Genomic DNA, 27,129 nt, shown 5'->3' with positions numbered 1-27,129 from the left:
AGTTACTTGTATCTTAACAATATATTATACTCCATATTAGACTTTTTTAATTTTTATCTATACAACTCTACATATATACATATATACATTATACTCCTTTTATCCGCATACTCACGCTATAGAAAAATTTTGAAAAAAAAACTTAATTTTTTTTTTAACGTTCATCTAACCTGATCGGCACAGACGCACAACATAATAGTAATATATTGTAATAAATTGTACAGTTACTTTACGGAATATCGGCTTAGAGATAGAGTATGTAGACTAGAGCAAACTACAGCCCATAGGTATACCCAATACAGAGTGATTCACATATCGTGAGCCACTCAATATCTCACACTGGGTTTAACAATTGAAGTTTTTTTCCATAGAGTTTTTTTTTTTTGTAACGTGATCTCAATTTTCCACACATTTTTATGTTCCTACCACATCCCAAATTAATATTTTTGATAGCAACTTTTGAAACTTATATGGTAACGTATATGTTTTATTAACTTTTTTAATTAATAATATTTTACTAATAACGTTCACTGCAGATAAACATAATACTATACTCCTGCCCTAAACTTGAAACTTTAAAAATAGTTATCCAAAACTGGTTGTCGACCAGTCAAAATGTTTAGTACATTATTCTCAATTTAAAAAGTCAATGAAATTATTGCGTTACCATTTAAGTTTCAATAGTTGCCATCATAAAAAAAACTAATTTGGGGGGGGGGGGTAAGAACATAAGAACATTTTTAACTATTAATTAAACCCTCCAGTGAGATATTGAGTGGGCCACGATAAAAAAATCATCTTGTACAATAATAGTATATTATATTATTTTGTTTATATTTTTCCTTTGATTAATATACTAATATACGAATCTTTAAAACTTCTTTAATGTACAAATGATAAGTAGGTACGTAGTCTTAGATTGAAATCAGTGGCGTAACTAGAGACTAAAGCGCCCACAGGAGCAAGACATTTTTTTTGCGCCCTATATTAGTTAACGTGTACAGTAAACCGTACAAAAAACGCCCTAAAATAAAATGCGCCCAGGGACAGTTGCCTCTCCCCCTACGCCCACATTAGCTACGCCACTCATTGAAATACCGGGTCGTTTGGGGGCCCCTATCAGGCCAGGGCCCTGGGCTCGTGTCCCACGCGCCCCCTTAGGGTAAAGACAGACGGCACTGATTTTTCGACGTCCGTTGCTGGTCGCGTTTGGGCGTGCAAGATTTGGCTTGCGGTTTGTTTTTTTTTTCTGGAGTCGTTATTTATATCTATTTTCGAAGTCGGTCGAAAATAAAAAGTAAGTGTGGTAAAGTATACCACAGACCGGCCGTGTACACCGTCGTTCGGGAGAGACGGTGCGACCGATTTGCCTGAACGAAACGCCGCGTTTATATTTACTCGCCGTAGCGTACCGGCTGGAGTGGAGGGAGGAGGGAGGGAGTACGGTGCAGCGGGAGGGGCGAGGGAGAGTGGAAAAGTGTAACATCACGCGCGTCTGTGTGTGTGTGTGTGTGTGTAATGGAGGAACCATACAGTGTCAGTGTTGGAGGGTTGGAGGTGGAGGGCCGAGGGGTAAACTGGAAAAAAAAAAAGATAGAGAAATAACGTTGGCAGTAGTCGTGACGGCGCGCGACGGCGCTCTTCGGGGGTGGACGAAACTGTGGCGGCGGCGACGTGACGCGCTGCTACGGGCGAGACGTGGACGCGGTGGCCCATACCTCTACGGTGTGTGTGCAGTTCGGCGCGTACCGGCTTCTTCGCCGTGCCATCACCGCGGTGCCATAACTGTCGGTCCGTCGTTACCGTCGGCACGCTGCCGGATCGCGACGTCTGTGTTTCGTTTGAATAATACAACTTTTTTTTAATTTTTTATTTATTAATATTTTTTTGTTTTTTTTGGTGATTTATACTTAAATTAAAAAATTATTTTTGAAAAAAATAACGTGTGAAGGTGGTCGTTTTTGGACTAGTCCGACAGGTGTATTATAAAGGTAATAATTGCTATAATTATTTATTTTTTTGATTATTATCTTACTGTTTTATTTTTCGGTTTAGTCAGTTAGGTTAGATTAGGCGAGGTTAGGTTTAGTCAGTTAGGTTAGGTAAAGTTAAATATATATTTTATCAAACTTCCCTAATAAAATAACACCATATGAGTGTGCAGCATATTGTTAATATTACTTTAATTTTTTTTTAAACATTCAATTTATAGTGATGAATATTATGTTTAGGATATATTTGAAAACAAAACCAATAAGTTTGAAATATTAGTTTTAAACGTTTTTTTGAGCGATACTATAAAAAAATAGTATCTGAATAATGTTCTAAAATAATTGTAAGGGTTGTTTCTCTACAATAAGACAAAAACATATCTACGAACTATAATAATATTAGGTTTAACGGTTATTGGAGTATAGGTATATGTATAACTCCAACAACAATATTAAGTTGAAATCCAAATATTAATAAATATATTTTGACTATGTAGTTTAAAAATAATAGTATCTTTTCAAATTATCATTTAATCCACAACCTAAATATGATGTCTATAAACTTTTGAATACATTAGCTGTTAATACTTGATGAATACTCTAATTTTGTGACTGGGGAAAACCGGAAAAATGTAATTATTCATTATATAATAAATTGTAATATTCTTTCAAATTAAGTACAATTTTTTAAATCGTAATACGAAAAAATGTATAGGTGTAATAAAAATGATGTACCTAAGTATAATATTTTATATCATATTTGCACCAATGTTTTGATTCGTCAAAGGTCAAAAACTTACTAAACAACGTGTTTGTATACAGCGGCCAATTTAGGAGACTTCTAAGTTAGTCATACAAAATTAAATGTCATCCGCAGGAAAGTGCTTAATTTCATGTCAGAAGTTTGACAAGTTCACTTCTTATCAAAACAGCAGTATTGTTTTTTTTTTTTTTAATACTATTTTTACCAATATTGTGTTTTATATGGTTTTTCTATAGAGTTTTCAAGTATATTGTACAATGCACTATGCTGCTGAAAAATAATAATATTATATTTTGTTTTCAAGTTGAATGCCTATTATATTAAACAATTTTGAATACAGCACAAAATTGTAATAAAATCTTCAGAGAATATGTTTGTCAATTTTGGACACTACAAATTACATTGTTTACATTTTTGTTGGACTTTTCCAAATAGTAGGTCGGTAATGCTTTAGCGTTTTAACCATCCTACCTACTTATTATAGTGAATAATTTAAATTATTATCAAGTTTAAGCGGTTTAATGGAAGGTAACTATAATTGACAAACGTTCAACGTGTGAGATGATTAGAAAACCTTCATTATCGCTTGACAGTGGTATTTACAAGAACTTAGATAAAGTATGTTTTTAAAACTTTGCTCCTCCTCTAGAATAATTGACGAATGTGCATATTTTTCTATCCATTTAGCCTATGCCATGTCCCGTAAGTCATCTCCATCTATATAAATTGTTTTTTTTTTATCTCTGATTGCTCTATTATTTCTATTTCTATTATTAATTATATAAAAAAAACGATTTGAAATTATATTAATTTCATTATAATGTCAACATATTAGGAGGTGCGTGTGTGTGTGTGTGTCTTTATGATGAAAATACTTTGAAACACAATGCATTGGAAACATAGGCAATATTCTAATGTATGATTATTGAAAAGTATATTTATATTAAATTTTTTTTTTAAAGGTAAAAATACCAAGTATAAAATTTAAACTACAAGTACAAAACTGCATGAAAATTGGCTACGCGTTCAAACTATTTCGATACAAAAAAAAAAGCCCTTCATATGATATAAATCTAACTGTTTCGCCCTCAAAGAATGCCATATATACAAATACACATTACTTTACTTAATATATATTTAAGTCCAATCTGCCATTAGGTTAGGTTAGGTTTGGAAAGGTTTGGTTAGGTTTAGTTAGGTTAGGTTTGGTTGGGTTTGATAAAGTTCGGTAAGGTTTGGTTAGGTTGGACTATTTCTCATATTATAAAACTGCATTGGATTTTTCTTTTGGTTACCGTCAAGTCATTGTTTGTGATGGCCTTTTATCAAAAACCTAACCCACGCCTATAAAAACGCAATTTAAAGTTCACTCAGCACCGCGAATGTAATTATCGATTCCATTTCCCTATGCCCAGATATTGGCCCGGGATATGATAATTCACCCCCACCCCCGTGTATACAATCACATACTGTTGGACGTCCAAATACCATATCATAACTTTTTAACACCGACGACGGCGTTATGCCCTCCGGGGACTTGGCGAAGGGGTGTCGACAATAATTACAAGGGTGTCTGGTTGAAATATTATAATAATAATATTCGTTTTGGTTGTACTATTTCAAGCGGGTCTTCCCTGCGCCCTCTTTAAATATATATATATATTTTTTTTTGTAATGTTTTTATTATGGTTATTAATATGTCGGCGACACAAGCCAGTAGGGTGGTAATATGTTTTCCTTGTGATTATATTGTTTCAACACACAAGCGCATTGCTTAGGGTGAAATCTTAATCGTCACACGACCGCGGTGTGATCACTCTGTGATTTTCTCACAATTTTAACTCAGGAGAGTATTGTACTACCTTTAAGAGTAAAACCGAAAACACTTGTGACACGATTTATGTGCGCGCGTTAAAGCGTTATACATATTATGATCTTAAGACGGCGGATATTTACATATAATAAGAAAAACCGTGGGGGTGAAGGGTTTAATTGTGTTGTGTGCTTATATGATGACAAAGCGGTCGAGCAGAAGTAAGTGACTGGCAAGTTTTAATTATCTCTTTAGAAGGAAGGCACTGCCGGTGCAATTTGCTCGCATACGCTTTGTGTCAGTCTATATTAAGCACGCCACACTGAGCGAGGACACTCCCTACAGAAAACAAAAAAAAAACACTCAAGAAGGGTGGATCTTCTTATATATATGGAAGGTAAAAGAAACGGGAGATTTGCTGACATGATATAACGGGAAATATATCTGCTTATACATTTTGCCTGTCGACCGAAAAATTATTATACATATTATGTTTTTGAAAACAAAATAAGATAATATGTAGTCAATAGTCTTCTTCTTCAAATATTAATATTCCACTTTAAATATAATATATTATCTACACAAACGTATCCCAGGAGCATTAACCATTAGTAGGTGCGGTTTTACAAATAAGGTTAGAACTTTATCAATACCTACACACTGTATTATAATAACCGAGACGCGACAGAGTCTAGAATTTTATTCAAAAAGTTCTATTCCAACAGTTGTAAAAGAACCTAAAAAAAAATCTATAAAATGAGTTATCTTAAAGTTGAAAAAATTATAATTTATTTCAAGGACATGGGAAATTGTATTTATAAAAGCTCTAATTGAAATCGTGCAAGTAAAATTGTTACTAAAGCAAACAAAGATTTTGTTCAAATAAAAAAAGAATTATTAAATTCGATTCCTCGTTGAAATATAATAAAATCATGATTCTAATATTGTTTTCTCTACACTTTATTAGTCTACTTTGTTGTACACAGATAAAAAAAACTCTACTCCGTTATCTTTTAATGGCGATTGACGAGTAATAAATCATTTCAGTTGGTACTTACACTAAAGTCATTAAATATTGCAATATAATACTATAAAAGTTATGGTCAAATCGATATACCTTAAATTGTATTACAATATATTCTCAAACCAGTCATAGAAAATGTATGGTAAAAATGTTTGCTAAGAAACGATATTATAATGTAATTCTATTATTCGATATTTATTCTTCTTTATGATTTTATTTTAGCTCATCTTGCAGGGCCTATGCGCACTTTACTTGATATATTTAAGTCCAATCTGCCGTTAGGTTAGGTTGTACTATTTCTCATATGAAGGGCATTTTACCAAATTTTTCAGTTGTGTCATTGTAAATATTGTTCTACCGGGGCGGCGATACAAAAGTATTGGATAACCGACAAAATCATATCCTTAAATGCTTTACAACTTCGAATAACACAATAATACATAATAATTAAATACTATTTAATTATTGTATATTTCCATGTGTGTGTATCATTGTATATATATATATATCGGATTTTCGATTACTCAAACAAGTACTTTGGTATTACAATATAAGCCAGAGTCATCACCATACACGGTGATTCAAGAACAAAATGCGATCAAAACGAATGTTAGCCAATACCTGACTATATTATGAGAATAAGAATTTGTGCATCTAAGTACCGGTTAAACCAAAATAATAAATGTTTTACTATGATTTCGGTTTTAACTGTGGTTGATTAACATAAAACCCTATTTTATTAAAAAAAAAACAAAAATTGTACACGTACACAAATATTTTATCCAATATTATACAGAGTGTATCTTGGACAACTCCCTCTTTCATTCAAGCCCTACCAGCGCGCTGTAGGTCCAATACTTTTCAACCTATACAGCCGTTTGAAACCCCATCATTCTTTATGATGCACCCTGTGTGCGTTGCACTGCAGTACAGAAAGTTCATATAATAAATTAAAAAATGAAATGTGGTCTGAACAAATAAAAACTGTTTCTTTAAAGTAACGCCACAACACGAACGTTTATTGTAGACACTCTAATCGCTAAGCTATCGCGATCAATGTGTACAAGACTTTTTTTCGACGGAACAGTTATTGAATTTTGCAAAAAAAAAAAACTATGAAGCTCCAGACATTTTTTTATTGTTTCGCGCTATTCTTTTGTCAATCAGTAAAATTAATGGATATCAGATACGAAAATCGCAGCGTGGATCATATCGAAAATTATAGTGAGTCTGTTTGTTTAAAATGCACCTATCTGTTCAGCGGGTTAAAGCACATGCTGCTAACTCAGATTTTAATTAGCCCTGCGTATAATACGCCGACAAGACTGACGGCCGTTGACGAAAGTTATTATAAACACACTATTAAATTCCAGATAGGTTCTTTGTATAGTTTAAAAATAAGGAATATGGGATCCCTGTGGCTACTACTTTTGTACACGAATTTAGTAGCCGGTTTCGCTGAACATTCAGTCGATATACCGGCAGACTATCAGAAACTCGAAGCCACGCACGAGTATGTCATCGATAAACTACTTAAAGACCTAAACGGATGCCGTAAAGATAATTCTTTCGATGGTTTCTATGGAATGATTCGCTCGAAACCTTATCCGCCAAAAAATGTGTTGATAGATATGGTGCACAAAAATAATAAGGAGGCCATAGAACTGCTGAAAGGAGACGATGCATTAGCGGATTCGTTTATTAAAGAGTTTGTGGACAAGTTAAAAATGAACAATCTTTATTTTAGAAAATGCGATCTGATGCATTTAAGCAGAGCACAATCGAGCAGGCCGGACATAACCAAAGTACGGTTGGAAAAATCGTATCATGACGCACGTACACTGGATTGGACTACCGACAACCTTCAAAATGTAAAATCACACTTTAAGCTGATATATTCATTGTTAAAAGTTGTCATGTACAAGCTGACGTTAAATCTCCTGAAATATCTACACTATTCAGACGGTGCGGTGCTTGAGTGGTACGACGAGGTCAAAACATTTGGTAAATCGTTAAGCTTAACCAACGACCTACACGTAAATAACTTACTATCTGCCATTCAAAATGTCTCCAATGGAACACAGAAATTAGATAGTATGGTAGTTAGGGATGTATATCCTGTACTAGTATCGCTTTGTCTGCCTCTCGGTTGTGAGGCTGACGACCCATTGCCGGTTGAGTGTAACAATTTGGAAAAAGCCAGGATGTTTATGGTTCAACTCCGTCGGTCGTTCAAAAATGTCGATTTTAGCCTCATTCAGTTAGTCACAGAATATATTGATGAAATCAAATTGGAAAACAACATGGAGAGGTTAGATTTTGATTTCCTGTAGTCTAATATTACTATAATAACTTAAAGATAATAACAATTTCATTGTATTTCAACACTTTCATTTCAATTATATAATTTCGAATACAATAAATAATCACATTAAAATATTAATAATATTTTATTATTTATTTTCGTTTTAGACTATTTACCCGTGACTGAGTCTCTTTTAATCCAAAGAAAATACCAACAATAAAACATTAATATATTGTTTTGTTAAAATGAAATTATAGTCCCCTTGCAATAAGAGGTTGATAAATAAAAAAGTTTTAATAAAATGTCAACACTATTTTAATCCACCGCAACACATTGAACGTTTAAAAAAATATGATTTTCTCAGAATGTTAAAAAATTGACATTGATCTTTTTTCCCCGCAGCCCTTCTTATTGTAAAACTGCATTGGATTTTTTTGGTTACCGTCAAGTCATTGTTTGTGATGACCTTTTATGAAAAACCTAACCCACGCCCATAAAAACGCAATTTAAAGTTTATACAGAACAATAGGTATGTCCACGATTTTATGTTTTAATTTTGAATTAATGTGCATTTTAATGATAAAATTCCTTTAACAATAAACGCCCTCTTAACGCGTGTGTTGCGTTGCTTTAAATTTAAAGTGGTCTTGTTATTGTGCTTTCCCACACAACCTGTCACAGGCTTATAATAATGTTATCTTGTATTTGTTTGTTACACCGAGAATATCCGAAAACGTTCACAAGGCTCGAGTGTCGACTAGATCAACATTAAAATGCAAACAGAATATCCAACAATAATATTACCAAGGCATTACTGTGTAGACGATTCTGTTGTTATTTGCTTACACCTAAGCTATTTCTGGTTTGTACATAGGTACCAGATAATACCAGTACGCCCCTAATTAAAACCATTAGCTGATGCCTGATCACTGTGGTGTTAATGATAACACTAAACACAGAACACAATGAATAAATTAACACAATATAGATAAAAAAACATACAATGGGTACAGTAAAGTCAACCAATTATTTCATTAATTAAACACCGAGGCAAGTTAAATGAGTAATAATTGCATAGAAAACCTCAAGAAGAGCCTTTCGTGTACAAAATGCACTTTTTTAAATAAAGATAGAACAAAACCGGGCAGAGGGTGATAAGTGGGTGTTTTTTTTTGGGAGGGGGGTTGTTTAAGTACTTCACGGGCCACAGAAATTATATTATGTTTAAACGCGTTGGATGAAAGAACAATATTTATTTTTGAAAAACGGTTTTACAAGGTTTATTTATTATTATTAGTTAGGTTAGGTTGACATTTATGTCTTCCCAAATGTGGAAAAAATACAGATGCACATACACTGCCAGTGCCAGTGTCTAAAACGGAATAATATACCATATAATATATGTATATATAATAATAATAAGATATATTTCCTGTTGGTCGGCAAACTTTTTTTCTTTCTCTTTTAAAGTCTCTCAGTCATTTTATTTTTAGTGCAGGGGCCAGTAACCCTCAGGCGTCTGGTCTTGTAGTCTTTGGTCTCAAATTAGACCGAAACCGTTGAATATATAATATGTACTAGGTATATTAAATTATACTCTTTTAAGTCCTTCGGGATCCGGGAAAATGTTCATCGACTGACATATTTTATTTACAAATAAGTGTCCTTTTACACACACACAGACAGACAAACTATAACATACTATTCAACCTGTATGCATCTGTGCTCACTAATCAGTTAACACTATTATACATTATTATATTGTGCTTGGCGAATTGCCCGCTTAAATAAAATTATTAAATCTGTCTTGGTTTAAACGCAATCCCTAAAAACCTACACCTTAACAATAGATACTTGATTAGTTATTAAATTAGCAAAGCCGGAACATTAGTTACTAAGTAAAAAATAAAATGCTGTGGCTGTCACGCTTTTATCTGATAAGAGATAAAAGATAAGAGATTGGGTAGGAGATAAGGGGTAGAAGATTAGAGATCGGGTAAGAGATAGAACACTGTTCAAAGATTTTGAATTTCAATTAAAAATTGTTTTATAATATTATACATATTTAGTTAAATTATTTAACAATGTTTTTGCATCTGCACACACTGTCTGTACACTACACAATGTTGTTAAAATGATTTTAATTTCTGTTGATTATTCGCGCGTTAACAATTTTAATCTCTATTTTTCCATTATAATTAATCGCATTATTATATTTCAATCCGAATGAACAACAGTATTACAGAGGTTTTTGATCACACAATATAAATGCAAACAACTGTGCAACGGCGTTGTCTGTGTTTACTGTTATCATTTCAACCGCTTACAGTTGATGAACTTATGTAAATTGCTACTAGATTTTGCCCATAATTTTTTATAACTAGCGATAATCTATAAAAAAAAAAAATGGAAATTATTAGATTTTACGATATCACATGTATAATATAATCTATTAATAGTGGCCTAAAAATAACTGTTTTAAAATGTATTTCAAAAAATCTCACCGATTGCAATAGAATTTTTCTCGTTAAAACTGTTCATCTTAAACAAATTTTTAAACGACTTTTTTAAGAATATACAACTAATAGAAAATAACAAAAATCTGCTTTTTTCACACAAGTCATAACAATTGTTGGTTGTTTAAGACTTGTTATATGTATTGCTCAATCGTTGTTTTATATTCAAGTTATTACCAGTATACTGGTTATCGAATAAATGGTATCAGCGGTAAGAGTTATCAGTATTGTTATCATACTAATCAATGATAAGCTGATAACGCGCATTTCCGTTATCACCACTTTAAGGCAAAACATTGATAACAAAATTTAACAGCTATACAAACGATTTTTTTTCACAGCGATAAATGACAGCTGTTAAGTGACAAAAAATATCAAATATCAAGTACATTTTTAACAACAACAAAAAATTTAAAACACGGTTTGTGCAACAGAATTTATTTCAACTCCGGTCAAACTCAGTTTATCAAGAAGAACCGATCGAATTCCAAAAAAAAAAAAAAAAAACGTTAGACGTAAGATATTTATGTTCAATTATTATTCCCCAAACGATATGGTCCGTTTAGTATTGTCGTTATTGTTATGGTTTATTAACAATAACACATATAACGTATGACAATGCGTGTAATGTTACTTCATGTGTGTTGTTATTGTATACAAGTAATGTAGTTGCTCGTGACTTGCCAGAAACGTCACATCCAATCAGACTTACTATTAGTATTATTATACACTGGGCACATCCATCGGTGTACCAATTTATGTCCCATTCTCGTTTTTCGTGTGGTTCTGATCGACTTTGCCCCCCCCCCCCCCCAAAAAAAAGGAAAAAGTTTTATTTATTTTAGTACTAAATTCTAATAAACGTCTATTTTGAACCTAACCTTAACGGTTTGATCCTATTTGTTTGACCAATTTGTCTCAATTTAAACTTCTCTTCGGAGGCGCATTAAAAAAAAAAATACCCCTCTAAAGTTTTACTTCAGCCATTTATTTTTGATATAACATTATAATACAGTAGTTGTAAGTCTTAAAACACTTATTATTAGGCTAATAATATGTTTAAGACTTAGTTTAGACAACTACTAGTATAACGCATCATAAAATGATATCCGATTCGACTGAACTTATTTAACTATAAAAAAATTAATGCCTTTTTTAAAACCCCGGCTCGCACATCATAAAAATGCTTATTATACGTTTTACAACGTCTACACCATAAAACATCAAATAGCGGTAAATTTACAATTTATTTCTTTAAATATATATTTGGACCTAAAAGATACACCGTGTCAAGTAAATTGTATCAACCGTTATAATAGGTAAAAAAATTGCACCCATTTCAAAGCCACATAAAAATCTTATAAATACTCATTTTAGATTAATTAATGTGTTCAATTTAAGGTTAGATTAGCTAACGAAATTAAAAATATCTGCTAAAAAGTTATTACAAATTTAAAGGTAGATTAATAAAAAATCGAATTTTTTTCCTTCTTATTTTAGCTGAGAAAGTGATGTGTTTTTCTTGCAGTATTGTTCTCAAATGCGGTTTTTTTTGCACAATATTTATTTTTAGACAATATCTGATAATAAGTATTACACGCACCGGTTTTTCGATGGTTTCAACACTACTTTTTACTACAAAATAACGTTAACTTGCAAATAATTTGTGTAAAGTACCACTTAACGAATTTAGATTTTATTTACATTTAAACTTGTTACTTAAAAAACTTAGCTTGTTACTTAGCTTGTCTAAGAAAAAACTGACTTTGCCCGACTAACTTATCGGATGCCGTCTTAAGACGTACACAGTAGTGTACACTTACAGGAACATCCGGCCGGCCGTTCTTTGTTGCGTTGCGTTGTTATCATTTACTTCGACGAGGGCACGCAAATTGGCTTCCTTTCTTGCGCGTCACTCGTCTGCCGGAGCAACGACACGTAATGCCGGCGGAGGGTGAGTGCGCGGGAAAAGGGCCCACAATTAGGTTAACGTTCCACGTTTTCCCCTCGCGGGAGTGGCCCGCGGCGGTGGAGGAATCCGGAGGCGACCGGGAGGACGTATTATTATTATGACTCATCTCCGTCGGCCAAACAACACTCGGTTCGCGCGGTTGCCAATGGAGACCGAACGGCCGGCCGGCCGGCCGGCCGCTGCGGCATCAAGCCGCCGCGTGCCACCACGCCGACACCTCGTGCCGCCCGTCGAACGCGTCTGCGGTGCGGTTGCGTTGCGTCACCGCTATCACCGCACCGGATGAAGGGTGCATGGGGAAAACCCGGGAAAGTCACTTTTTCCTAATCCAAGAAAAACATGTTTAAGTAATATGCTAAAAAAAAATATTTTAAAAACAAAACGTTAAATTTTTGTACAAATCGTGCTTAAAAATAAAGAACAGATTCGTTTTTTATCAAATTAGAACTTTATAACATCAAAATTGTCATATTTAAAAAGTGACTTTCCTCTGGTTTTCCCCTGTACCCTTCAAACAGGTCTAAAACAGACTACTGAGTTAAACAAAAATTGTGATCAACGATTTATTTATTTATTTATATGATTTGATTGGAAAATAGGTATAACAGTATTTGTGTTTGCAAAATGTCAAAAAGTTCAGGATATTGAAGAAAATGTAGAAAATAACAAACATAATATTTAAAAACACAGTAAAACACTGGAAATATGTTTGCAATACTCAAACAACAATTTTATAATTGATATACAACGTTTGAAACGTTCAATCAAATTCTGTCAAAAGATGATTGATTTTAAATGATTTAAAAAATATCATAACATTTTTGACATCATTTTGTTATGTTTAAAGTCAATTTATTCCAATAGAAACGACCAAACTAGGCGGATTAAAATAGATTTTTTTTAATAAAAAGAAACCCATCACACTATGAAAACAATTTCTATGTTTAACATCTGTTTTTTTGATTTTTCAATTTTTATGTACAGATGTTTAAATATTTCAAGAGGAAACTAGTAAATAAAAACTATGACATTTCATGTCTTTCCAGTTATTACTGTTAATTAACATATTATTATGTTTCTAAATAAACCTGATCACAGTGCTTTGTTTGATACATTGTTACCTGTTGTAACTCTGCATGTAATACCTATACATTTGTATTATTATTATTATTATTTGTATAAGATTGGGAAATAAGGGAAAGCGCAGCTATACTAAGCTCAAGTCGAACAAAGTTTAAATTAGATTTGCAAGGGCACCTCGTATGGATGGTACAAAGAGGGTGTGCTGGTATCATTTAAATTATTACATGCTTTGATCGTGCACGGTAAATTATATAATATATTTGTCTGACAACCCTAATAATATTTATATATATATATATATATATATTTTGTTTATAATATAATATTTGCCGTATAAATGGCGAAATAATGATATTTACAGGCAAGTGAATTGTACCTACTTTTATTTGATGAACTAAACAAATCAAACAAGGCCGACTTTTAACTACTTTCAACGTGACTGCACGTGGAAACGCAAATCGAGAGCCGTTTTTTAGGTATATTTTTGTTACTTTTTCAGTATTTATTACCTTGCAAACTTTTTTTTCCCCTCTCCGTAATGGCCGTTCTGAAGTTTGGTTTAAGTGTCGCATCTTATTTTCTCCGGTTTATATTTATAGCCGGCTCAGTGTTAAACTTTTTGCGTTAACATTGTTTTTTTTTTCTCGCTGAAACGACAAAAATCATTTGTCATTACTGAACGCATTTTAGCAGCGTTCCATTGGTAAAATATTGAATTTCGTTAAAAACATAGTTTTCCAGTCTCAATACACAGCACAGCACATTTGTTTTGAAAACTAATCTGTTGCCGGTTTCACAAACTGTTATTAAATACACTCCTAACATAATGTTAGTTAACAATTCCTTTTAAGTTTAACATCTGGTCAAATCAAGTAAGTTTCATTATTATTGTTGTTAAAAATTCTATTTGTTAAGTTAACAAAACGTTAGTCGGGTTACCAAAGCGGTTACCTCGATTCCAACGTTCTCGTTGGTTATCACAAAATGTGATAACTGATAAGTGATAATATTATTATAATTTAATAATCAGAACTCTAGCTCTATGATAATAGTGAACGTTATGTTATCAGTCGAACTTACCTTAGACATTTAAACCTAAGTCTATATTGGTTTTAATCCGGTCTCGTTTACAACATAACCAATGGCTATATTAGGTAATGTTTAAAAAATCTAAAATTAAAATTAAGTGGACCGACGACGAAACGCATTGTACTTATAATAGTATAATATTATCACTAAAGCCATTTTCTAGATCCTCGTTTGTATTGTATTACAATGGATATCTGTCTGGGAAAAAAAAATCCATATCCTTCCTACGTTTAATTCAACATAGGCCATACACAGGGGTACACCGTGGACATTTTGAGCGATAAAACCTGTTTTCCATATAGAAGTAACATAATATGAAATATTCATGTGTTTGAAATATGTTTTTTTCAACACAAAAAAAAAACAACACCTCTCCTTTACCGTTTTGCTTAACGAGCGACTTCCATTTTTGGCTATCGCATCAACTTTTTAAGGAAGTCATTATTTAACATACTTATTTTATTTTGTATGTGGGTAACGTGGATTTATCCAAACGATTAGGTCTAAGTTTAAAATTAAAAAAATTAGTTCCATTTTTCATAAGATTTTGGCAATTATTGGAGTCTTCGGTGTGCCCATGTGCCGTATATGAGTGCTGTATCTTCTTACATCACAGGAAATGATATCAAATTTATCGCAGTAACAATGTGAGGGTACGTTTACAGGATATTGCGTTTAGGGAGTGTGTTGTGTATACAAAATGGGAAACATGATAAATGTGGTTAGGGCCAACAGGTTATGGCTTCCAGTATATCAATATCAAAATACCTGAGAGGAGGGGACCTTTAACTAATATGATGAAAAACTCGAATATTCAAGTGAACACAAAAAAATTGGAAACTGAGCATAATATGGTGGGGTCGCACTAAATGTGGTTATAATATATATAGTGTTAAGTGGCTTTCTCCAAATAAAGCAATGACAACCTCTTATCTCTTATCTGATAACCTCTATTTAAAAACCTTTTTGTATTTAATAGATATCGTCGTGTTGGTTGAACCATCAGATCTAAGATGTTTTAATTGTAGCGTTATTTTATTAAATAGCCATAAAAAACTAATTAAAAAAAAAACATCCATCTGTTCTAGAGAAAAGTGCTAAAGGTGTTTAGTAGGCTGTAGGGAATACCTGGGCAATGTCCAATTCTGATTTGGCACTAAATCCACCATTTTTTCGGAAAGTATTTATTTAAATTAAATTATGCTTAAAAACTAATAATCATATTATGATATAAAGAGATAATTTAATTTGACCGTTATTCGTTGTTCTTCCATGATAATAATACACTAAATGTTATTATTTAATAAATTGACAAGAATGACAATGTTTTAGAGGGGTTTTTCTCGTTTTGAAGGGAAAGGAGTGAACTTTTTAAAATATTATCGTTGGTCTAACACAAAAAAAAAAAATGAAACCATTACCTTCTAAGTGTAATGAACGGTTGTGAACTCAAGTCTTGAAACTTAGGTGTTTAAACTGTTCATTAATACCGAGTTAAAGCTTAAGTTCTATGTATTTAAATACATACAAACTCATACCCGTTCATAAACTCAGCATTAACTCTAAATCTGATAAAACAAATTTACTTTTTTGTGTACCTAATTGAAGTGTAAACACAACTATACTGTCTACGACTTATGAGCATTTTCAAAAATAGTCTTGGGGGAAGGAGGCCCATAATGTTAGACAAAACGGTATAAGTAATAACAAAAAAAAAAACCCCTATCGAAAAAATACTCAAATACACAACAAATACTCGGTATTTATTTTTGTATCAATTTCTGGTGTTTAGTTTTTAGTAGGTACCCCTATATAGACTTTCTTCTCCCCATAATTACATCACTGTAATGTTTACAAGGACCCTTAAACGCTTTTCCTGTAATAAATTTCACCCGTTGATTAGGTACACTTGCACATTATTGTTAACAATGTGTGAGGTGTTCCTATTTTACTTAACGACCAAACGATTGCTATATGTGTGTTGGCGATTAACTGCGATGCCCTTGGCCTGCTGAACGACCCCGTGGACAGTATACAGGGATACCGTTATCCCGGTGCTCCTTTTTGGCAATTCATTATTCAAAGGGGATAGCTTTCCCGTGTCCTGGATATAGGCTATTTTGACAAATTGTTTTACACTCTGGCCGATGTGATCCATTAAACTTTAATCTTCCGGAAAAGGGTACACACAATATACCTACAGACCCAGTTTCGAGGGCGCTGTAACTCTTGTTTTATGGTTTGGTGGAGAGGGGGGTACTCAAAAAGGGGAAAACAGAGAGAGAGGGGAAGGGTTATGCTGAATGCAATATGGCTGCATATAAAAGACACTCGCCGCCGGTTTCCCCAACTATTATTGAATACATTCTTAACATAATGTTAAATTCATTTGAACTTAACATCTGGTCAAATTAAGTAACCAGTTCACCGCGACATTATTATTGTTAAATTTACAGCCAGTTTCACCAACATTTGTTAAGAATTTAACTTATTGTTGATTATATTTAACAACTAGTTAGTGAAAATTGGGTTTCATCAAGATTATTGTTAACTTTAACGCGTTGTTAAAACGATTGTTGAATTAATCACCCGAAATCGGATCGCTAAAAAGTTAATCGGCATGTTAAAACATATTGTAGTACAGCTTATGTATAATATTTATATTATTATAGTTCAGAAATTGTTTTATAATTTTTGTTGACTGAGTATACTAGTAATATAAAATAATGAATTACACATTAGATGAGGAACTTCTTTATATTGAGTATTTAGAGAATAATAGAAAATAAAACTTCGATAACCCTTTATTAGGTAAGCATAGGTTATTTTATGTTGGTAGTTTAGGTAAAAAGAAATGGCACTGACTTGCATTATAGGTTCAAATATCATAATTTATTGTAATTTATAATTTAGATAATATTATTATGTCTTTCCTGCCTTGAGTATAACAACGGAAATAATTCTTATCACTACCTACTTTTTTTTTTGGTCTTCAAAATAGAAAAAATGATTTTAATGACCTTTATGACCAACAATTTTTAGAAAGGTATAGACTATCTAAACAATGTGTTAAAACATTATATATAAACCGAAACTTTAAAATAAAGTAAAATAAAATGCCAAATATAACAAACTGACAAATTAAATAATATAATGACTCATCAGTTATCACATATCTTATCAACCAATGAGAACGTTGGAATCGAGATAATCGCTTTGGTAACCCAACTAACGTTTTGTTAACTTAACAAATACAATTTAACAATAATAATGTTACGGTGAAACTTACTTAATTTTAACCAGATGTTAAATTTAAATGAATTGTGTTAAGAGTGTATTTAACAATAGATGGTGAAACCGGCTGTCTATTTGTCTATTTGTTAAGTTAACAAAACGTTTGTTAGGTTACCAAAGCGGTTACCTCGATTCCAACGTTCTCGTTGGTTATCACAAAATGTGATAACTGATAAGTGATAATATTATATCTCTCTATGAAAGCAGATTTTCACTAACTTATTGTTAAATATAATCTTTAACAAATGTTGGTGAAATCGGCTGTCGGAGGAGAAAAACGTCAATACCGAGCTCGAGGCCAAAGAAAATACAAAGGGGGGATTAATAAATTGGATTTAGGTCCAAAAGGCTTTGCTCGGTCTTGATTTAAACGTTGTAAGCCAAAAAAAAAAAAGAAAGCGAATAAACAGTTTTAATTTTAATTAAGTAGAAACTCCGGGCCGAAGCTTGTCACTGAGTGTCAAATTGAACTTATATTAACACTTTGGAAATTAAGTCCAACAACATTAGTTAAAATAATTGCTTTTAGATATATTTTTTTACAATCAATTCTTTCCAAATTAATTAATTACTTACATTATGTTGCATTAAATTCGTTAAAGATGTTAAGCCAATAATGTAGTTATCTGGATTAAAATAATTTTATGTACAGCTTAAAGTTTAAATTACCTCTTGCGCTTTGATTAAAACGGTTAATAAGTTAATTTTTTTAAGCTAATTCTTAACAAGCTGAGACATCTGAAGTCTTCTCCATATTAACCAAAGAACAAATTGAGGGAATAACCGTGTACCCTAAATTTGGATATTTGGGATGGATGAAGAAAAATCAGGTTAAAAGAATTGTTGAGTTCTTAGAGTCTCTCATACGCCTAATTACTTGTAAAATCGCCTCCAAAGTTGTATAATAAAAAAGAATATTTTAAAGAAGTAGTCAACCAATCACATAATAAATATATATTAAAGTTTGTAATTTATTTACAACATACAATGGGTGGACCGTGGACCTTTATTATTAGGTATATAGGGTATATGTAGTGTAAAAATAAAGCATATAATAATATATACTTATTACTTAAGGTGTATAATATATAAGTCGGTGTATTAAATGCTACTTGTATATTATCTTTATGTATATATAGATTTATATATATATATTTTTTTTTAGACCCATTATTGTATACCTCTCTACCTGTATAATTAGCGTTGGCGCGGCTTATTGTATTGTTATCATGACAATAATTACGATCACGCAAAGTATTTTTTTTTCTTATTAAGGAGTTATAAAAAAAAACGTTGTTATTCTTTGGTAGTGCCTAGAAGGCATGTTTATAATTCCCCAAAGGTATTTCTGCTCGGGGTTGTGTTCGAGACCGAAAACAAGGGACCAAGTGGATTTATTCAAATCGAGTTTCACCGCCTCCGGGTCAAAGGTCTTTACTGTAAAGGCCCCTATTCAAAAGTCACCAGGTTAATTTCAACCGCTGTTCTTTTACAGCTTCTCCGCACCGTCTTTACCTACCAAAAACACACACACACACACCTCTCACAAACAGAGCACCTCCAATAAAAGAGTTTGAACCGCGTTGAACCCTACACGTGTATTGATGCACATCAAACGAGTCAATGCCGGGTTGCGCCAAATATTTACACACAGATAAACTGAGTTTAACAGGAGTTAATATAAATTGTGTTTGCAAAAACCGTGTTTTAAATTTTATATGTTGTTAAAAATGTACTTTATCACGAGTTAAATTACAGCTGTCATATTTTATCGCTGTGTAAAAATGTACGTACAGTCAAATTTTGTTATCAATGTTTTGCCTTAAAGTGGCGATAACGGAAATGCGCGTTATCAGTTTATCATTGATTAGACCCTTTATGATAATAATATACACTCTGCTACCGCTGATACCATTTATTCGATAACCAGTATACTGGTAATAACCTGAACATAATAAATCAAAAATTGAGCAACACTCGTAAATTAACAAAAGATAAAGTTTAATAATCTTTAGCTTATTACGGTGGTAAATAATTTACAAGTATACAAATGTCAACGTTTTCTGAATGACCCCCAGCCATAAGACATATTATCCATGTTAAAATATTTTCGAATAGCTATTTGATTATAATATTTTTTTAAAACGGTTTGTTATTAAATCGTTATACGATGCATTTTTAAAAATATATGATGGGCACATTCGTTGTGTAATAAGTTGAACAAGTAATACTTATTCCCAGTACCACCCACATGGTGTGTATACATTCATATTCCCTGTGATATTATGTTGTTTTGATTAAATAGATATTGTTGTTTAGAAAGCGTGTGTGGCGTTTCTAGTAAACGTTTTATTATTATTACTTTTTTTTTTACTGTCAACACGCTTTTCTCGAGAGAGAAAAAATTTAATGATAAACATCATCTTGGCCAATGTTTTGAATTTTGTGCGGTTCATTTTTCATAAACCACACTTTGCGCACACTGTCTCTGCTGTCCATTATATATTGGTTTACCATTTGTCATACACTTGTCGTTTTTGCTGACACACCGACGCCTGTGCCCTCCTCTAATCGATAATAATAATAATAATAATTCCAGCACACACTTGGCGTTATTTGCACCAGGTGGGGTTTTACTACGCTATAGTAACCGCGTGGGCGGCTAAGTGAAAAAAAAATATATATATATAAATAGGTATTATATCGATTTTCTTGGTCGCAAGCCGAAAAAATGAATGGCAGAGGTACAAAGATTAAAAAAAAAATAGTAAAGTAAACTCACAGATTGACTGCACTGACTGCAACACAGCGGACATTGTGCAACGTCTTAGACGACGTCGTGGGCGCGTTTCTTTCATTATATAAATTATGTACATTGGTGGTCCTGTCGTTAAACAAATGGGTCTGAGAGGTGGTAGGTACATATAATAATAATAATATAGTCTTTTTTATACATACCTGCAGTATTTTATTTTTTCCCCGTGACTGGTTATAAATTACAAACAGTCTTTGGCTTCATCCTCCGACGACGATCACAATAGAATAACATTAAAATAAATTAACCGTTCTTTCGAAAAACGGTGGTTTTCCAAATAGCTACTACTGTTTTTCGAGGTCCAGATCCGATTAAAAAAAAAAAATGATCCAATGCGATTTAGGGGAATAAATCTAGATTATAATAGAATAGTTTAAACGTTACGCATAGTTTTTATTACACGGATGAAAATAGACCACACAAGTCTCTCTTTTATTTTTTATTTTTGGCCGTGCTGTAACAAACGACATTAGAGAAACGTTAAAGTTTTAATCTGGTTCGGTTAGGTAAGGCAAATGTAATGTAATTACCACTTTAAGAAAGTTGCCAATTTTGTGGTCATGTACTAGGGTGCCTGTAGCACACAATATTTACTGAGTACCATCTCGAGTATTATTAGTGCTCGGCTGAAATGCCACTTAAAAACGGTAATGTAATTTTATTTTTGACCCGCAGACACGAGGGGAGAACAGCGGCTTAGTTGGTAGGCTGCCCAGCATCTGTGTTGCTACTCGGTTTTTAAAAATGTATCTTACAAACCTCAGTTATTCGAATTCGGTACTGTATAATAGGACATTGATTACATTAACTTTAAATCCCCACGTACAGATAAATAATGCACTTGACTTATAGGCCTTCCAAATGTTTAACACATACCTTCAAAAAAATTCTGCTTATATTATTAATATTTCAAGTTTATTTAAAATATTGTATCAGCCGGTTTCACCAACTATTGTTAAATACACTCTCAACACATTGTTAGATAACAATTCATTTAAATTTAACATTTAGTTAAACAAAATAAGTTTCACCATACCATTATTATTGTTATATTCTATTTGTTAAGTTAACAAAACGTTAGTTGAATTGCCAAAACGGTTACCTCGATTTCAACGTTCTCATTGGTTATTAAGATGTGTGATAACTGATAAGTGCTTGTATAATTTAATTTGTCAGTTTGTACTTTGTTATTATTTGGCATTTTATTTTACTTTCTTTTAACGTTTCGGTTCATTTAAATATTTTTTTTCTAAAAATTGTTGGTCATCAAGGTCATTAAAATCATTTTTTCTATTTTGAAGACCAAAAAAAAAGTAGGTAGTGATAAGAATTATTTCCGTTGTTATACTCAAGGCAGGAAAGACATAATAATATTATCTAAATTATAAATTACAATAAATTATGATATTTGAACCTATAATGCAAGTCAGTGCCATTTCTTTTTACCTAAACTACCAACATAAAATAACCTATGCTTACCTAATAAAGGGTTATCGAAGTTTTATTTCCTATTGTTCTCTAAATGCTCAATATAAAGAAGTTCCTCATCTAACGTGTAATTCATTATTTTATATTACTAGTATACTCAGTCAACAAAAATGATAAAACAATTTCTGAACTCTAATAGTATAAATATTATATATATAGATGTACTACAATACATTTTAACATGCCGATTAACTTTTTAACAAGCCGATTTCGGGTGATTAATTTAACAATCGTTTTAACAACGCGTTAAGGCTAACAATAATCTCGATGAAACCCAATTTTCACTAACTAGTTGTTAAATATAATTAAAAATAAATTAAATTTTTAACAAATGTTAATGAAACCGGATGTATATTTATTATAAACTCAAAAAAAGTTTAATTGCGCTGTTTTGGCCCTCTGAGTGAATTTTGTATGTATACGCATTGCTTACTTGACGTAATTAATAAATAACATGGTAAAATTATATTCACATTTTTAGTTACTTCGGAATACTTTAAATAGATACTTTTTAATTCTTCACATAAATCTTAAGACGTTCTCTTTAATTTGACACGCCACGTTGCACGATTCTTTTTTTAAAAAAAGGCTATAAATCACCATTTTCCTGCCGCCCAAAAAAATACTTATATGTACTCTCATTTAAGCCCTGACGTCAACGTTTTGTGTTGACAAATACTTTAGTGGAAAATAAATATAATCCCAAATATTCGTTTTAAAAATAGCGGTTTTCACTCATACATCTTATAATTATTATAATACAACCGTTTTTTTCATTTACAGCCACGACTGTGGAACAGTTTGATATTTTTACAAAAAAAAAGCAAAAAATACTTGTAAGCTATCAGAGGGTTTAAGGTAAATTTTTAACTAACACCCAAGAAGCACCCTGTTCCCCAACTCCAAAACGAAACAAAAAATATTAAAATAACACAATTATTTACAATAATACCGTGTAGTAATAATAACCTACCTTTGTTCTGGCACATTACATTATCAGCCGGTTTCACCAACTATTGTTAAATACACTCTTAATACATTGTTAGTTGACAATTCATTGAAATTTAACATCTGGTTAAATAAAATAAGTTTCACTATAACATTATTATTGTTAAATTCTATTTGTTACATTTAAATGAATTGTTAACTAACAATGTGTTGAGAGCGTATTTAACAATAGTTGATGAAACCGGCTGTCTACTTGTGAAGTTAACAAAACGTTAGTTGGGTTACCAAAGCGGTTAGGTTCGATTCCAACGTTCTCATTGGTTATCACAAACTGATAAGTGATAATATTATACTTTTATAATCAAAACTCTAGCTTTATGATAATAGTGAACGTTATAAGATATTGTATAATCTTTTAGTACAACGTACATATATAATACTTAAATGTCGATAAAAAAATTTAATTATTTTACGTCAACAACCGTTGTTATGTCCGGCGATTAGATTTAATACCAAAATGACGTTGGCCCAAAATGCGATTATACCTTCAGCCGAATTTCCACCACGCTAAGTATAATCCACGGGCATTTCCTCGCGGGCGATTATTATTATTATTATACCGTCCCGAGAGGGGAAGTAAACGGTCATCATAACTCAGCTCGACCAGGTATAATTGGTCGTGCTTGCGCTGTAACTTGTAGGTAAGTATAACATGTAAGGTGGTTGTTACTGCGGTTGACTTGGTACGTATATATATATATATACTTGCCTACCCGTGGTGGTTTATAAATGCACTCTGTGTGTATGTGTATGTATATGGGACTCTGGGACTTTAGGGAAGAAACGAGACAGGAGGGGGGACATGTTGCTCTGTTCAGGTGCTTTTATATAAATCAGCCCCCGGAGGAGAGACACGCGGGAAAACTCGATTCTCTGGGGAGGAAAATTCGACCGACCTCCCATCATCCCCCCCCGTGTGTGTGTGTATAAATAAACTATATATACGGTTTTACCTTTGGAAAACTCGATTTCGTACAATTCCTTTTTGCCCCTCCCCTCGACCAGTCCGTGTCGATATACGTTGCCCCAGGAAGTGAAATAATTTATACCCACCGCCAATAAAACGCGGGAAAATCTGAAAAAGCTCTTCCCGGGTAAAACCAATACCGTGTTGTTGTGCGGCGCCGCCGCCTATTAGTGGCGATTAATTCTTATTAACGAGCCCGCTTGTCGTTTGTTCTCCTCTTAAGACCTCCTCGGTGAGCACCGGTGTAAACTTTAAAGCTTTGGTCCCTCTCTTATATATATGAATGAATGAATGATAATTTTATTCAGTAGTAATGAGATTTACAAGAAATGTTTACATATTATACTCGTATTGCACTGCACTAAGGATAAAATCCTTGTTTTGATGAACAAGAGTCTCTAAAAAATAATAATGATAATTATCCGAATAATAAGCATAGGCATAGCATAGCAAATAATAAATATAGGCCTAATAGTAATAATACAAAATTAATAGTAAATAAATATACGAGTTTTTACAAATTATTAATCAATGATTAGAGAGAAAATAATAATAATTAGAACATATAATTATAACGCCATTAAATAATAAATAATTTAAAATATACATGTCATGGGTTATGATTTATTGATTAGACTGTGCCAAAAAAAAAAACGAACAATTTGTTTTTTGAACAGTACTGTGAAAATATTGTTCATGATGATAAAAAAAAATATGTTGAAAATTACGGCTCTTAATATTAATATTAAGCACGGTTAGATAACCGTGATATTAAGATACCTATCATGACGACTGACGTTTTTTTTACACTAATGGCATTTTTTATCCAAAACTCGTAAATTATTGGCCTGAAAAATTCTATTGATACATGTCCATGAAGGAAATTAAATTCCCCTCAAAAAAGCTTTTTTTGTAAATTTTCGTCAAACAAGCCGTTTAAATATTGATAATTGTAGTGGTTACAAAAATCCAAACTAAAAAAACAAAATTGAAAAAACAGTGAAATGTTCAAGGCACGATTTCCATGAAAACTGCCTGTTTTGAGGTGTTTTTTTCGGAAATATAAAATTTTCACATCTTATGTTACGGTTATGAATGACCGTTTAAATTAAGTTATTTTGTAAAAAATAATATAATTGTTTTTTTTATAATATAATTTTTTTATGGATAACAGTTTAGTTGCTGACTGCTGAGTATATAATTGGTTACTAGGAAAAAGCCTCGGTTTACTATATATCATTTTTAGAGAGGTATTCTGTGCTACTTGTAGTTAATTTTATATGTCTGTGAAGCTCCTCCCCACACCACTATACCATATATTCTATTATTGATTGAGTTAAGGCAAAGTATGTATTTTTTAACCAGTGTATGGCGATTAATTCTTACTGTCGTTTGTGTTCTCTTAAAGTCTTAAGACTTCCTCGGTGAGCACCAGTGAAGTTTCCGCCGCCTCACGCCGGTAGTGTAAACTTTAAAGCTCTAGTTCCTCTCCTATATATGTATATATACACACTTTTGCCCTCCCCTTGCCCCCTCCTCTCCTCTTCTCTTATGTCTTTTGCGTACCCGAAGCTCCGCGTATATGTGTATCTGCTTATAAATGTTTTATTCGTAACACGTGCCCTTTTTTCCGGATCAATATATTGTACTTGTCGTGTGTAACAAAATATAAAATAATTTGTCTTCCTTTTTTTTAAAAAGTTCCAGTTCGGTGTTGGGAATTTAATAAACTTTTTTTATTGAGGGGGATTTTTCTATCCGATTTTCTTTTGAATTGGAATAAAAAAATAAATACCTTACACGATATTGCACGGTTACCGCGCCAAACCGCTGTATAGGTTGTTCATTGAAGCGCACCGTACACACAAGTATAACCTTAAGCGTTTTCAACTTCAAGTTCAAGGGACAATCGATAATATCCATCACATAACCTTTAGGTTTTAGTACGAAACACAATGTGTTCAAGCAACATTTAAGAGGCCTCAATACTAGCATTTATTAAGGCGCATTGTATAGGAAATTTTAACATAAGCCAACATTTTTAAACATACACACATTACCCACAGGAAAGAATAGTATCTATCTTGATACTTGAATTTTTTTTTTCAACTTTTACAACCCATATAGGATCCATTTTTGTACAAAAACATATTATGTTTCTACTTCTCAAACGTACTCTGATCCTAAGAATTCTTCGATTTAAGTTTTGAAAAAAACATTTGACATTTTCAAAACAATGACTATGGCACCATTAAAACATTATTTATATAGTTAATTAATTGTTTCAATGTAAAAAAACTGCAATTTTTAACTTTTTTAAACTGAAATAATTAATTAACGAAAAATCATTTTAAAATTTTGCCACAGTTCATTATGAAGAGTTAAAATGTTTTTTCAAAAATTAAATTTGAGTATTCTTAGGGACAGTACGTTTAAAGTAGAATGAGTGGATTTCGACCAAAACTATTTAGGTACAGAGGCTCTTAATACACATTTTCATTAAAAAAATGTATATAGTTATTCTTGTCATTTTAATACACAAAATATTAGATAAAATATTTAGTTATGTATGTATCTGTATTGAAAATATTTGATTTAAAAATGATATTAAAGCCAAAAATGAATGAGAAAATCGATAAGATTAAATAAACTTAAAAAAAAATCAATTTCTTATTCAGTTTTGACTTTGGAGATTTTCATGTATCAAGTTGTTACCGTACAATATGTTTTACTTTTTTGCATTTTTTCAAGACAAAATTAATCAATTTTCTTATTTGTTGGTGACCTTAGACTGGTTTCCGTTGCAGTTGTACACACAACGGATTGATTTCGAATTTACACTATTCTCAATGTGTGAAATAGCAAATTATAAATCTGAAATATTATTCGAGTTGATTAAATTAAATTAATATTTTATTGTTCATATAAGACAACAATAATATTCCATTTTGCACACCGTAATATGTTGAATGCAATTATATCTCAATAAGTATAATATAAC

General features: G+C 32.2%; 1 protein-coding gene across 3 annotated transcripts in view; it reads left to right on the top strand.

The window, feature by feature from the left end:
• Window positions 1-1,739: 1,739 nt before the first annotated feature.
• LOC126843830 (protein sickie) overlaps window positions 1,740-27,129 on the top strand; it is an 85,679-nt gene continuing 60,289 nt past the window's right edge. For 2 of the 3 annotated variants that reach the window (XM_050581644.1, XM_050581641.1), the window contains exon 1: window positions 1,740-1,991. The gene's annotated coding sequence lies outside the window, so the exon portion shown is untranslated. The remainder of the gene's footprint in view (window positions 1,992-27,129) is intronic. The other variant, XM_050581643.1, reaches the window with a different exon arrangement.

This window comes from Adelges cooleyi, unplaced genomic scaffold (assembly GCF_023614345.1).
Source record: "Adelges cooleyi isolate 19-005CV unplaced genomic scaffold, UGA_ACOO_1.1 ACOO_flye_CR_arks_rails_tigmint_CR_PRNA_574, whole genome shotgun sequence".
Taxonomy (NCBI): Eukaryota; Metazoa; Arthropoda; class Insecta; order Hemiptera; family Adelgidae; genus Adelges; species Adelges cooleyi.
This window is presented reverse-complemented; position numbering and strand designations above follow the sequence as displayed.